Below are 14611 nucleotides of genomic sequence, written 5' to 3' on the forward strand. Positions count from 1 at the left end.
GTGCGGTGCTGGAGCAGCACTCCCTTCAGGGGCGGTGGACCAAGGAGGAGTCCCTCCTCTCGATCAATATTCTGGAGTTGCGGGCGGTCTTCAATGCCTTGAACCTAGCCCAGCATTTCATTCAGAACCGTCCTGTTCAAGTACAGTCGGACAACGCCACCACAGTGGCTTACATGAATCATCAAGGAGGCACTCGAAGCAGCCTAGCAATGAAGGAAGTCTCACGGATTCTACAGTGGGCAGAATGCCATCTACCGGCCATATCGACAATATTCATTCTGGGAGTCCTGAATTGGGAAGTGGACTTTCTCAGTCGTCAGGACGGGCATGCCGGCGAGTGGGGCCTCCATCCAGAAGTGTTTCAACTCCTAGTGGAAAGGTGGGGCCTTCCAGACGTAGATCTGATGGAGTCTCGACACAATCACAAGGTTCTGGTCTTCGGAGCAAGGACAAGGGATCCTCAAGCAGCATTCGTGGATGCGCTGGCGGTACCGTGGAGGTTTCGGCTGCCGTACGTGTTCCTTCCGGTGTCACTCCTGCCCAGGGTAATTCGGAAGTTCAAGCAAGAAAAAGGAATTCTGCTTCTCATAGCTCCAGCATGGCCCAGACGGCACTGGTTCTCAGACCTGCAAGGCCTATCGTCAGAGTGTCCAATTCTACTTCCACAACGCCCAGACCTCCTCGTTCAGGGCCCCTGTGTCTACCAGGACCTAGCCCGGCTGTCTTTGACGGCGTGGCTGTTGAAGCTTCCGTCTTAAGAGCTAAAGGGTTTCCTGAGGCGGTCATTCAAACTATGTTGAGGGCCCGGAAATCGGCTTCGGCTCGGATTTACTATAGGGTCTGGCATTCTTACTTTGTTTGGTGCGCATCTAACGATTATGACGCTTCCAAGTTTAGTATAGCCAAGTTGTTGGCTTTTCTTCGGCAGGGCCTAGACTTAGGCCTGCGTCTGGCCTCCCTCAAGGTTCAAATATCTACCTTGTCGGTGTGGTTTCAGAGAAAAATTGCGACCTTACCTGATGTGCATACCTTTACTCAGGGCGTGTTGCGTATCCAACCTCCCTATGTCCTGCCTGTGGCTCCTTGGGACTTGTTGGTGGTTTTGGAGGCGTTACAAGAGTCTCCGTTTGAACCTCTTGGTTCAGCTGACCTTAAGTGGCTTTCCCTTAAGGTGGTGTTTCTGCTGGCTATTGCTTCAGCTAGAAGAGTGTCGGATTTGGGTGCCTTGTCCTGTAGTTCCCCATATCTGATATTTCACCGTGACCGGGCGGTTCTTAGGACTCGTCCCGGCTATCTACCTAAGGTGGTTTCTTTGTTCCGCCTTAATCAGGAGATTGTAGTTCCGGCACTTGTTTCTTCTGATCTGTCTCCCAAAGAGCGGTCTTTGGATGTGGTACGGGCTCTCCGTATCTATGTGAAGAGATCTGCTCCTATTAGGAAATCTGATTCTCTTTTTGTTGTGTTTGGGTTTCACAAACGGGGCTGGCCTGCTCACAAGCAAACTCTGGCCAGATGGATTAGAATGGTGATTGCACATGCTTATGTGAAGGCTGGTCTCTCTGCTCCTGATCACATTAAGGCCCATTCTACTCGGCCTGTTGGACCTTCCTGGCCGGCCCAACGTGGTGCGACCCTTGAACAATTGTGCAAGGTGGCTACGTGGTCCTCTGTGAACACGTTCATAAGGTTCTATGCCTTCGATACTGCCGCTTCCCAGGATGCTTCCTTTGGACGCCGGGTTCTTGTGCCCACTACAGTGCGTCCCCTCCCATAAGGAACTGCTTTAGGACATCCCCATTGTCCATTCTTAGTGGAGCCCAGTGTACCCCGCAGCAGAAAACGAGTTTTATGGTAAGAACTTACCTTTGTTAAAACTCTTTCTGCGAGGTACACTGGGCTCCACAAGGCGCCCACCCTGACGCACTTAGCCGCTGACACGTCTCCTGTCGTGAGAATGCGGTGTTGTGGCTACTAACCGTTGTCGTCTCTTTTCCTGCTACTGCATTGGACTGATTAACTAAAAACTGAGATCCTGTGCAGGGAGGCGGGGTGATATTGGAGGCGGCGCTATGCATTCTGGGAACAGTCAAAGCTTTGAGCCTGTTGGTGCCTCGGATCAAGATCCTACTCTACACCCCATTGTCCATTCCTTGTGCAGCCCAGTGTACCTCGCAGAAAGAGTTTTAACAAAGGTAAGTTCTTACCATAAAACTCGTTTTTATTGTCACATAGGATTTACGTTACACTGATCACTGCATTTATGTTCACTATATGTTTATTTACATTTGTCCCTCTTGGCTATCCCTAGACGCGGCTGCATGCGGCTTCTGGCATCTGCGGTTGCCCGGCAACAGAGTGACGTCACCGGACATGACTCAACCACCAGAGCCGACCGGATGTCTTGCTCACGGCCTGCGGACAGAAGCCAGCATGATGGGGCTCTTACAAACACCTTTATAAGGTAAGCGTGAACCACAATTGTTTGTTCACAGCATGTCACTTTGAGAAAAACGCCCTGCGTGGCGTTGAAATGTTGGTTTTCATCATGCTTTTTGCCACTTTGAATATATAACTTTTTTCATCAAATCCAACGAGTGCCGCCTGGTTCCTGGTTTGCTATTGGGGGGATTGCTACACTTCCGCCCAGGGGACCTCTCCGTGTGTATTTACTTCGAGGACGGCACCGTGGTCATAATTATTATTTGTTTGGAGTGCCTATTAATTCCACATATGTATATATATATATATATATATATATATATATACACACACACACACACACACACACACACACACACACACACACACACACACAGGCTTGTTCCAACAGCACTCCGAAATCCACTCAGAGACTGATAATAACATGAAAAAAAAAAAACCTTAGGGTGTATTTAATAAATGTGACGTTTCGGGGTTGAATCCCCCCTCCCTCAAGACATGGGGAAGGGGATACATCCCCGAAATGTCACATTAGTCTGAGAGCCACCTGCACCGTGGATTGTGTGTGTGTGTGTGTGTGTGTGTGTGTGTGTGTGTGTGTGTGTGTGTGTGTGTGTGTGTGTGTGTGTATATATTAGTAATGAGCAGGTTCGGATTCTCGGGATCCGAACCCGCCCGAACTTCACCTTTTTTTGCACAGGTCCGAGCAACTCGGATCCTCCCGCCTTGCTCGGTTAACCCGAGCGCGCCCAAACGTCATCATCCCGCGGGCGGATTCTCGCGAGATTCGTATTCTATATAAGGAGCCGCGCGTCGCTGCCATTTTTCACTCGTGCATTGGAGATGATCGTGAGAGGACGTGGCTGGCGTCCTCTCAGTTTCTATGTTCAGTGGGCTGCAAATATCTGTGCTCAGTGTGCTGCAAATATCTGTGCTCAGTGTGCTGCAAATATCTGTACTCAGTGTGCTGCAAGTGCAAATATCTACGTTCTCTGCCTGAAAAATGCTCCATATCTGTGCTCAGTGTGCTGCAAATATCTGTGCTCAGTGTGCTAATTGCTTTATTGTGGGGACTGGGGACCAGCAGTATTATATAGTAGGAGGACAGTGCAGAGTTTTGCTGACCAGTGACCACCAGTATTATACGTTCTCTGCCTGAAAAACGCTCCATATCTGTGCTGCATTGCAGTATATAGTAGGAGAACAGTGCAGAATTTTGCTGACCACCAGTATAACTATATATATAGCAGTACGGTACAGTAGTCCACTGCTCTACCTCTGTGTTGTCAAGTATACTATCCCATTCATACCTGTGGTGCATTTCAGTTTTGCACAGTTTGCTGACCACCAGTATATAATATATAGCAGTACGGTACAGTAGGCCACTGCTCTACCTACCTCTGTGTCGTCACGTATACTATCCATCCATACCTGTGGTGCATTTCAGTTTTGCACAGTTTGCTGACCACCAGTATATAATATATAGCAGTACGGTACAGTAGGCCACTGCTCTACCTACCTCTGTGTCGTCAAGTATACTATCCATCCATACCTGTGGTGCATTTCAGTTTTGTACAGTTTGCTAACCACCAGTATATATAATATAAAGCAGTACGGTACAGTAGGCCACTGCTCTACCTACCTCTGTGTCGTCAAGTATACTATCCATCCATACCTGTGGTGCATTTCAGTTTTGCACAGTTTGCTGACCACCAGTATGTAATATATAGCAGTACGGTACAGTAGGCCACTGCTCTACCTACCTCTGTGTCGTCAAGTATACTATCCATCCATACCTTTGGTGCATTTCAGTTTTGCACAGTTTGCTGACCACCAGTATATAATATATAGCTGTACGGTACAGAAGGCCACTGCTCTACCTTCCTCTGTGTCGTCAAGTATACTATCCATCCATACCTGTGGTGCATTTCAGTTTTGCACAGTTTGCTGACCACCAGTATATAATATATAGCAGTACGGTACAGAAGGCCACTGCTCTACCTACCTCTGTGTCGTCAAGTATACTATCCATCCATACCTGTCGTGCATTTCAGTTTTGCACAGTTTGCTGACCACCAGTATATAATATATAGCAGTACGGTACAGTAGGCCACTGCTCTACCTACCTCTGTGTCGTCAAGTATACTATCCATCCATACCTGTCGTGCATTTCAGTTTTGCACAGTTTGCTGACCACCAGTATATAATATATAGCAGTCAGTACAGTAGGCCACTGCTCTACCTACCTCTGTATCGTCAAGTATACTATCCATCCATACCTGTGGTGCATTTCAGTTTTGCACAGTTTGCTGACCACCAGTATATAATATATAGCAGTACAGTACAGTAGGCCACTGCTCTACCTACCTCTGTGTCGTCAAGTATACTATCCATCCATACCTGTGGTGCATTTCAGTTTTGCACAGTTTGCTGACCACCAGTATATAATATATAGCAGTACGGTACAGTAGGCCACTGCTCTACCTACCTCTGTGTCGTCAAGTATACTATCCATCCATACCTGTGGTGCATTTCAGTTTTGCACAGTTTGCTGACCACCAGTATATATAATATATAGCAGTACGGTACAGTAGGCTACTGCTCTACCTACCTCTGTGTCGTCAAGTATACTATCCATCCATACCTGTGGTGCATTTCAGTTTTGCACAGTTTGCTGACCACCAGTATATATAATATATAGCAGTACGGTACAGTAGGCCACTGCTCTACCTACCTCTGTGTCGTCAAGTATACTATCCATCCATACCTGTGGTGCATTTCAGTTTTTGTGCGCAGTATATATAGTAGTAGGCCATTGCTGTTGATAAATATATTACTGGCATATAATTCCACACATTAAAAAATGGAGAACAAAAATGTGGAGGGTAAAATAGGGAAAGATCAAGATCCACTTCCACCTCATGCTGAAGCTGCTGCCACTAGTCATGGCCGAGATGATGAAATGCCATCAACGTCGTCTGCCAAGGCCCATGCCCAATGTCATAGTAGAGAGCATGTAAAATCCAAAAAACAAAAGTTCATTAAAATGACACAAAAATCAAAATTAAAATCATCTGAGGAGAAGCAAAAAGGAAGAAAAAGAACTGCGCTATAAATTCAGCAGCTTCATCAAATATAGGTAATATAGTTAATGTGTATATAGAGCGCTTGGCGGTATGTCACTGTCTAATGCTGAAAAAGAAAAACAGGTTTAATACACAATGGGTTAATGGTGAACTCAAGGTGCCTCTTCTTCCTAACCAGAAGTTGGTGAGGCGCCACGGAACGTCACTTCCGGATGACGCGGTGACGGGATTTTCGTGTATCGACGCGTTTCATGCACTGCGGCACTTCGTCCAGGATACTGAGTGTTGTTAGGGAGGGTCCTTTTATCCTCCTTTGTTTGAATAAACTTTATTAAAAACGGCTGTTAAAAACGGAAGTTCCCAACAGGAACTTCTAAAAATAGGCGGCAAGCACCTGCTACAGCATTAGACTATGTTGGATATGTGTATAATATAACGCGTCGATACACAAAAATCCCGTCACCGCGTCACCCGGAAGTGATGTTCCGCGGCGCCTCACCAACTTCCGGTTAGGAAGAAGAGACGCCGGCCGCCGCAAACAAACGGACCAGTGTGTGATCCACAGACCAGAGGACCCAGAGGTAGGACAGGGACAGTTAGTACACCTGCCGGGGACCTTGCTATTGTGCCTGAAGGGACCACATTGAGTTGGAGATCGGGACTTTCAAAATTTCGAAAAAGAGCTTAAACATTTCAGGGCATCTTGAGTTCACCATTAACCCATTGTGTATTAAACCTGTTTTTCTTTTTCAGCATTAGACAGTGACATACCACCAAGCGCTCTATATACACATTAACTATCTGAGGAGAAGCGTAAACTTGCCAATATGCCATTTATGACACGGAGTGGCAAGGAACGGCTGAGGCCCTCTCCTATGTTCCTCATGTCTAGTGGGTCAGCTTCACATGAGGATGGAAGCACTCATCCTCCTGCTAGAAAACTTAAAAGACTTAAGATGGCAAAAGCACAGCAAAGAACTGTGCGTTCTTCTAAATCACAAATCCCCAAGGAGAGTCCAATTGTGTCGGTTGCGATGCCTGACCTTCCCAACACTGGACGGGAAGAGGTGGCGCCTTCCACCATTTGCACGCCCCCTGCAAGTGCTGGAAGGAGCACCCGCAGTCCAGTTCCTGATAGTCAAATTGAAGATGTCACTGTGTTGCTGGCGCTGGGGAGGAAATTGACAAGGAGGATTCTGATGGTGAGGTTGTTTGTTTAAGTGAGGCACCCGGGGAGACACCTGTTGTCTATGGGACGAATATGGCCATTGACATGCCTGGTCAAAATACAAAAAAAATCACCTCTTCGGTGTGGAATTATTTCAACAGAAATGCGGACAACAGGTGTCAAGCCGTGTGTTGCCTTTGTCAAGCTGTAATAAGTAGGGGTAAGGACGTTAACCACCTAGGAACATCCTCCCTTATACGTCACCTGGAGCGCATTCATCAGAAGTCATTGACAAGTTCAAAAACTTTGGGTGACAGCGGAAGCAGTCCACTGCCAACTAAATCCCTTCCTCTTGTAACCAAGCTCCTGCAAACCACACCACCAACTCCATCAGTGTCAATTTCCTCCTTAGAAAGGAAAGCCAATAGTCCTGCAGGCCATGTCACTGTCAAGTCTGACGAGTCCTCTCCTGCCTGGGATTCCTCTGATGCATCCTTGAGTGTAACGCCTACTGCTGCTGGCGCTGCTGTTGTTGCTGCTGGGAGTCGATCGTCATCCCAGAGGGGAAGTCGGAAGACCACTTGTACTACTTCCAGTAAGTAATTGACTGTCCAACAGTCCTTTGCGAGGAAGATGAAATATCACAGCAGTCATCCTGCTGCAAAGCAGATAACTCAGGCCTTGGCAGCCTGGGTAGTGAGAAACGTGTTTCCGGTATCCACCGTTAATTCACAGGGAACTAGAGAATTGATTGAGGTACTGTGTTTCCGGTACCAAATACCATCTAGGTTCCATTTCTCTAGGCAGGCGATACCGAAAATGTACACAGACGTCAGAAAAAGAGTCATCAGTGTCCTAAAAAATGCAGTTGTACCCAATGTCCACTTAACCACGAATATGTGGACAAGTGGACCAGGGCAGACTCAGGACTATATGACTGTGACAGCCCACTGGGTAGATGTATTGCCTCCCGCAGCAAGAACAGCAGCGGCGGCACCAGTAGCAGCATCTCGCAAAAGCCAACTCGTTCCTAGGCAGGCTACGCTTTGTATCACCGCTTTCCATAAGAGGCACACAGCTGACAACCTCTTACGGAAACTGAGGAACATCATCGCAGATCGGATTTGTGACATCGGACAACGCCACCAATATTGTGCGTGCATTACATCTGGGCAAATTCCAGCATGTACCTTGTTTTGCACATACATTGAATTTGGTGGTGCAGAATTATTTAAAAAACGACAGGGGCATGCAAGAGATGCTGTCGGTGGCCCGAAGAATTGCGGGCCACTTTCGGCATTCAGCCACCGCGTGCCGAAGACTGGAACACCAGCAAACACTCCTAAACCTGCCCTGCCATCATCTGAAGCAAGAGGTGGTAACTAGGTGGAATTCAACCCTATATATGCTTCAGAGGATGGAGGAGCAGCAAAAGGCTATTCAAGCCTATACAGCTACCTACGATATAGGCAAAGGAGGGGGAATGCACCTGACTCAAGCGCAGTGGAGAATGATTTAAACGTTGTGCAAGGTTCTGCAACCCTTTGAACTTGCAACACGTGAAGTCAGTTCAGACACTGCCAGCCTGAGTCAGGTCATTCCCCTCATCAGGCTTTTGCAGAAGAATCTGGAGAGATTAAAGGAGGAGCTAAAACAGAGCGATTCCGCTAGGCATATGGGACTTGTGGATGGAGCCCTTAATTCGCTTAACCATGATTCACGGGTGGTCAATCTGTTGAAATCAGAGCACTACATTTTGGCCACCGTCCTCGATCCTAGATTTAAAACCTACCTTGTATCTCTCTTTCCAGCAGACACAAGTCTGCAGAGGTTCAAAGAAATGCTGGTGAGAAAATTGTCAAGTCAAGCGGAACGTGACCCGTCAACAGCTCCTCCTTTACATTCTCCCGCAACTAGGGCTGCGAGGAAAAGGCTAAGAATTCCGAGCCCACCGGCTGGCGGTGATGCAGGGCAGTCTGGAGCGAGTGCTGACATCTGGTCCGGACTGAAGGACCTGCCAACGATTACTGACATGTCGTCTACTGTCACTGCATATGATTCTGTCACCATTGAAAGAATGGTGGAGGATTATATGAGTGACCGCATCCAAGTAGGCACGTCAGACAGTCCGTACGTATACTGGCAGGAAAAAGAGGCAATTAGGAGGCCCTTGCAGAAACTGGCTTTATTTTACCTAAGTTTCCTCCCCTCCAGTGTGTACTCCGAAAGAGTGTTTAGTGCAGCCGCTCACCTTGTCAGCAATCGGCGTACGAGGTTACTTCCAGAAAATGTGGAGAAGATGATGTTCATCAAAATGAATTATAATCAATTCCTCCGTGGAGACATTCACCAGCAATTGCCTCCAGAAAGTACACAGGGACCTGAGATGGTGGATTCCAGTGGGGACGAATTAATAATCTGTGAGGAGGGGGATGTACACAGTGAAAGGGGTGAGGAATTGGACGATGAGGAGGAGGTGGACATCTTGCCTCTGTAGAGCCAGTTTGTGCAAGGAGAGATTGATTGCTTCTTTTTTGGTGGGGGCCCAACCCAACCAGTCATTTCAGTCACAGTTGTGTGGCAGACCCTGTCGCTGAAATTATGGGTTTGTTAAAGTGTGCATGTCCTGTTTATACAACATAAGGGTGGGTGGGAGGGTCCAAGGACAATTCCATCTTGCACCTCTTTTTTCTTTCATTTTTCTTTGCATCATGTGCTGTTTGGGGACTATTTTTTGAAGTGCCATCCTGTCTGACACTGCAGTGCCACTCCTAGATGGGCCAGGTGTTTGTGTCGGCCACTTGGGTCGCTTAGCTTAGTCACACAGCTACCTCATTGCGCCTCTTTTTTTCTTTGCATCATGTGCTGTTTGGGGACTATTTTTTTTAATCTGCTATCCTGTCTGACACTGCAGTGCCACTCCTAGATGGACCAGGTGTTTGTGTCGGCCACTTGGGTCGCTTAGCTTAGTCACACAGCTACCTCATTGCGCCTCTTTTTTTCTTTGCATCATGTGCTGTTTGGGGACTATTTTTATAATCTGCCATCCTGTCTGACACTGCAGTGCCACTTCTAGATGGGCCAGGTGTTTGTGTCGGCCACTTGGGTCGCTTAGCTTAGTCACACAGCTACCTCATTGCGCCTCTTTTTTTCTTTGCATCATGTGCTGTTTGGGGACTATTTTTTGGAAGTGCCATCCTGTCTGACACTGCAGTGCCACTCCTAGATGGACCAGGTGTTTGTGTCGGCCACTTGGGTCGCTTAGCTTAGTCACACAGCTACCTCATTGCGCCTCTTTTTTTCTTTGCATCATGTGCTGTTTGGGGACAATTTTTTTAATCTGCCATCCTGTCTGACACTGCAGTGCCACTCCTAGATGGGCCAGGTGTTTGTGTCGGCCACTTGGGTCGCTTAGCTTAGTCACACAGCTACCTCATTGCGCCTCTTTTTTTCTTTGCGTCATGTGCTGTTTGGGGAGTATTTTTTTGAAGGGCCATCCTGCGTGACACTGCAGTGCCACTCCTAGATGGGCCAGGTGTTTGTGTCAGCCACTTGGGTCGCTTATCTTAGTCACACAGCTACCTCATTGCGCCTCTTTTTTTCTTTGCGTCATGTACTGTTTGGGGAGTATTTTTTTGAAGGGCCATCCTGCGTGACACTGCAGTGCCACTCCTAGATGGGCCAGGTGTTTGTGTCGGCCACTTGGGTCGCTTATCTTAGTCACACAGCTACCTCATTGCGCCTCTTTTTTTCTTTGCGTCATGTGCTGTTTGGGGACTATTTTTTTGAAGTGCCATCCTGTCTGACACTGCAGTGCCACTCCTAGATGGGCCAGGTGTTTGTGTCGGCCACTTGGGTCGCTTAGCTTAGTCATCCAGCGACCTCTGTGCAAATTTTAGTACTAAAAATAATATTGTGAGGTGTGAGGTGTTCAGAATAGACTGGAAATGAGTGTAAATTAAGGTTATTGAGGTTAATAATACTATGGGATCAAAATGACCCCCAAATTCTATGATTTAAGCTGTTTTTGAGGGTTTTTTTGTAAAAAAAACACCCGAATCCAAAACACACCCGAATCCGACAAAAAAATTTCAGGGAGGTTTTGCCAAAACGCGTCCGAATCCAAAACACGGCCGCGGAATCGAATCCAAAACCAAAACACAAAAACCCGAAAAATTTCCGGTGCACATCACTAGTATATATATATATATATATATATATATATATATATATATACACTTGTACATATAGTTATTCTGAATTACTATATACATTATAATTGTAATAGTGGATTTTAATACTGTTTCAATATGTGCAGTGAACCATGGCCCTCATTCCGAGTTGTTCGCTCGCAAGGCGATTTTAGCAGTATTGCACACGCTATGCCGCCGCCTACTGGGAGTGAATCTTAGCTTCTTAAAATTGCGAACGAAAGATTCGCAATATTGCGATTACACATCTCGTAGCAGTTTCAGAGTAGCTTCAGACTTACTCGGCATCTGCGATGAGTTCAGTGCTTATCGTTCCTGGTTTGACGTCACAAACACACCCAGCGTTCGCCCAGACACTCCTCCGTTTCTCCAGCCACTCCCGCGTTTTTTCCGGAAACGGTAGCGTTTTTTCCCACACGCCCATAAAACGGCCTGTTTCCGCCCAGTAACACCCATTTCCTGTCAATCACACTACGATCGCCTGAGCGAAGAAAAAGCCGTGAGTAAAAATCCAAACTTCATAGCAAATTTACTTGGCGCAGTCGCAGTGCGGACATTGCGCATGCGCACTAAGCGGAAAAACGCTGCGATGCGAAGAAATTTTCAGAGCGAACGACTCGGAATGACCTCCCATGTTTTATATACAGCTGATAAGTGGGAAATTGGAGACGAGCCCATAACTGGGTTTAGTAGGTATATAAAGCTTGTTAGGAAAGGACCACAGGTACACCCTGAGGAAAGCATTTGGGCAGTGAGGCCCACCAGTGGTTTCCTCTGTCCCCCTATGGGGTTGGTATCTGTATGCCCATTGTCAAAATACAAACAGTGGCATCCCAATTAATAAAATACCATCATAGCCTAATTCCCACCACAGCCTAACCCTAATCCTTCCCAGGGGGTGTAACAAATATCTCTGAAATTCTATTACCAGATAGTTTCTTTCAAGAATTATCACAGGTATTAGTCAGTGTGCTGGGGGGGATACCAGGGTGGAAAAAGCACCCGCCCTTTCTGTTTGCTGTTTGATGTGATCCCCCCCTTTTCAAGTGCCTGATAAGTATCTCCAGAGTGATTGAGGCATTACCACTGTGTTTGTTTGCATGTGACAAGTAGAATCTGATTGGTTACTATTATAGATGAGCGGGTTCGGTTCTCTGAGAACCGAGCCATACCGAACTTCGCTACCCGAGTCCGGATCCGAGTCAAGGTGGGGTTTTCCTGCCTGATTCGGAAACCAGAACGAGGCAAAACGTCATCATCCCGCTGTTGGATTCTCGCGGGATTTGGATTTCATATAAGGAGACGCGCGTCCCCGCCATTTTCACTCCGGCATTGGAGAGTGTAGAGAGAGGACGTGTCTCCGTTCTCTCAGTGTCCGTGTCTTGTGCTGCATTTGTCCAGTCACAGTGGTTGTGTCCTCTGCTGCCATATGTCCAGTGCTGCTGTATAAGTCCAGTCCAGTGGTGCTGTGTTTTGCTGCATCAGTTCAGTGGTGGTGTATTGTGCTTCATCAGTCCAGTGACCAGGCAGTCACAGTGGTATACTCTGCTGCCATATGTCCAGTGCTGCTGTATAATAATAAGTCCCTTACAGTGCTGCTGTGTTGTCCTGCATCAGACCAGTGGTAGTGTCCTGTGCATCAGCCATCAGTCATTCCAGTGACCAGGCAATCACAGTGGTATACTCTGCTGCCATATGTCCAGTGCTGCTGTATAATAATAACAAGTTCCTTACAGTGTTGCTGTATTGTATTGCATCACACCAGTGGTAGTGTACTGTGTATCAGCCATCAGTCATTCCAGTGACCAGGCAGTCACAGTGGTATACTCTGCTGCCATATGTCCAGTGCTCCTGTGCCGCATATTGTGTTATATAACTCCAGAAAATAATGGAGAACAAAAATTTGGAGGATAAAATAGGGAAAGATCAAGAACCACTTCCTCCTAGTGCTGAAGCTGCTGCCACTAGCCATGACATAGACGATGAAATGCCATCAACATCATCTGCCAAGGCCAATGCCCAATGTGATAGTAGAGAGCATGTAAAATAAAAAATGTCAAAGTTCAGTAAAAACACCCAAAAAAAGAAATTTAAATGGTCTGAGGAGAAACGTAAACTTGCCAATATGCCATTTACGACACGTAGTGGCAAGGAACGGCTAAGGCCCTGGCCTATGTTCATGACTAGTGGTTCAGCTTCACATGACGATGGAAGTCCTCACCCCCCTGCTAGAAAAATGATAAGAGTTAAGCTGGAAAAAGCACAGCAAAGAACTGTGCATTCTTCTAAGGTGGTATCACAAATCCTTGTGTCACAAAACTTGTGTCGTTTAGCTTAGTCATACAGCCACCTCGGTGCAACCTTTTGGCCTAAAAACAACATTGTGAGGTTTGAGGTATTCAGAATAGACTGGAAATGAGTGGAAATGAATGTTATTGAGGTTAATAATACAGTAGGATCAAAATTACCCCCAAATTCTGTGATTTTAGCCATTTCACGTTTTTTTTTCAAAAATCATCCAAATCCAAAACCAAAATACGAAAGGGTGGTTTTGGCAAAACCAAGCCAAAACCAAAACACGAAAGTGGAATTAGAACCAAAACCAAAACACAAAACATGAAAAGTGCCAGCCGCACATCTCTAGTTACTATGGGCAACATCTCCACTTCTAAAATACTACTCGTTAGTAAATATACCCTTTAGATATAAGAAAATGGCTGTGAGATGATAAGGTCAGTTATACCACTCCAGCGGTGCAAGTATGCGGGTACGTTCGGGTACGGAGTACCCTTAAGAATTTGGCAGTACCACCTACCACACACTTTGCCACTACCACAATGATAATGTGCCACAAAACAACAAGACCGTGGTGCTTGGCAGCATTACGGCTCCTCCCACTTTGTCAGGGTTACTGGTAGTGCGACAGTGGCTGTATTTTCCTGTTATAATGGAGGCATTACTATATATTGTTATTAAATTGGGGGCATTACTATATATTTCATTCTGTTATACTGGAGGTATCACTATATATTTCTATTATACTGGAGGCATTACTATATATTTTTAGCCTTGCCAGATTAAAAAAACAAAAAAGGGGCTGTGTCAAGTGGCCCGCCCTAGTGTCATGTAGCCACTCCGACTAGCAGCATGTGGCCACACACCCTCACATCACATGACCATGCCCATTTTCCTGTACTCAGTACCACTAAGAAAATATTTCTACTTGCACCACTGTACCACTCTTGCCTGCTGGTAACTGCTATAGAATAAGCAGTATAGCATTTTTTTCCTACTGATAGGATCCGCATGTACTGTATATAATTTTTTCCCAATACATTTCTCTCTTTTTTGCTTTAAAAGGTTCAGATAAACAAAATGATTGAAAGTCTAAAGACGTGCCACATGATTTCCTGTACAGGTGAGTAAATATATATATATATTTTTTTTTTTGCAGTTTAAGAAAGATAATGAATTGGGATGTGTGCAAGTGGGCATTTACAAAATGCTGAAAAAGTGGGCTCGCAGATGCAGTGAGGTTTTCTGAAGATGCTGAAAGTTCTGTACAAATGCTCCTCCTATTGTATGGGTATAGTATGGCAGCATCTGTAACTTTATAATACACAAAATTAAATTCTTATTGCTTCCACCATGCGTACTTCCATTTAGCTGTGAAATCCTGCAAAAATAAGTGCAAAAGGATTTCTTGG

At 46.2% G+C, this 14611-nt stretch overlaps 1 long non-coding RNA gene across 1 annotated transcript in view; it reads left to right on the forward strand.

The window, feature by feature from the left end:
- Nucleotides 1–2313: 2313 nt before the first annotated feature.
- Nucleotides 2314–14611, forward strand: part of LOC134958738 (uncharacterized) — an 82897-nt gene continuing 70599 nt past the window's right edge. Inside the window, exons 1-2 of the long non-coding RNA XR_010187108.1 lie at nt 2314–2461; nt 14265–14322. This is a non-coding gene — a long non-coding RNA (uncharacterized LOC134958738). The remainder of the gene's footprint in view (nt 2462–14264; nt 14323–14611) is intronic.

Source organism: Pseudophryne corroboree, chromosome 1 (genome assembly GCF_028390025.1).
Source record: "Pseudophryne corroboree isolate aPseCor3 chromosome 1, aPseCor3.hap2, whole genome shotgun sequence".
Taxonomy (NCBI): domain Eukaryota; kingdom Metazoa; phylum Chordata; class Amphibia; order Anura; family Myobatrachidae; genus Pseudophryne; species Pseudophryne corroboree.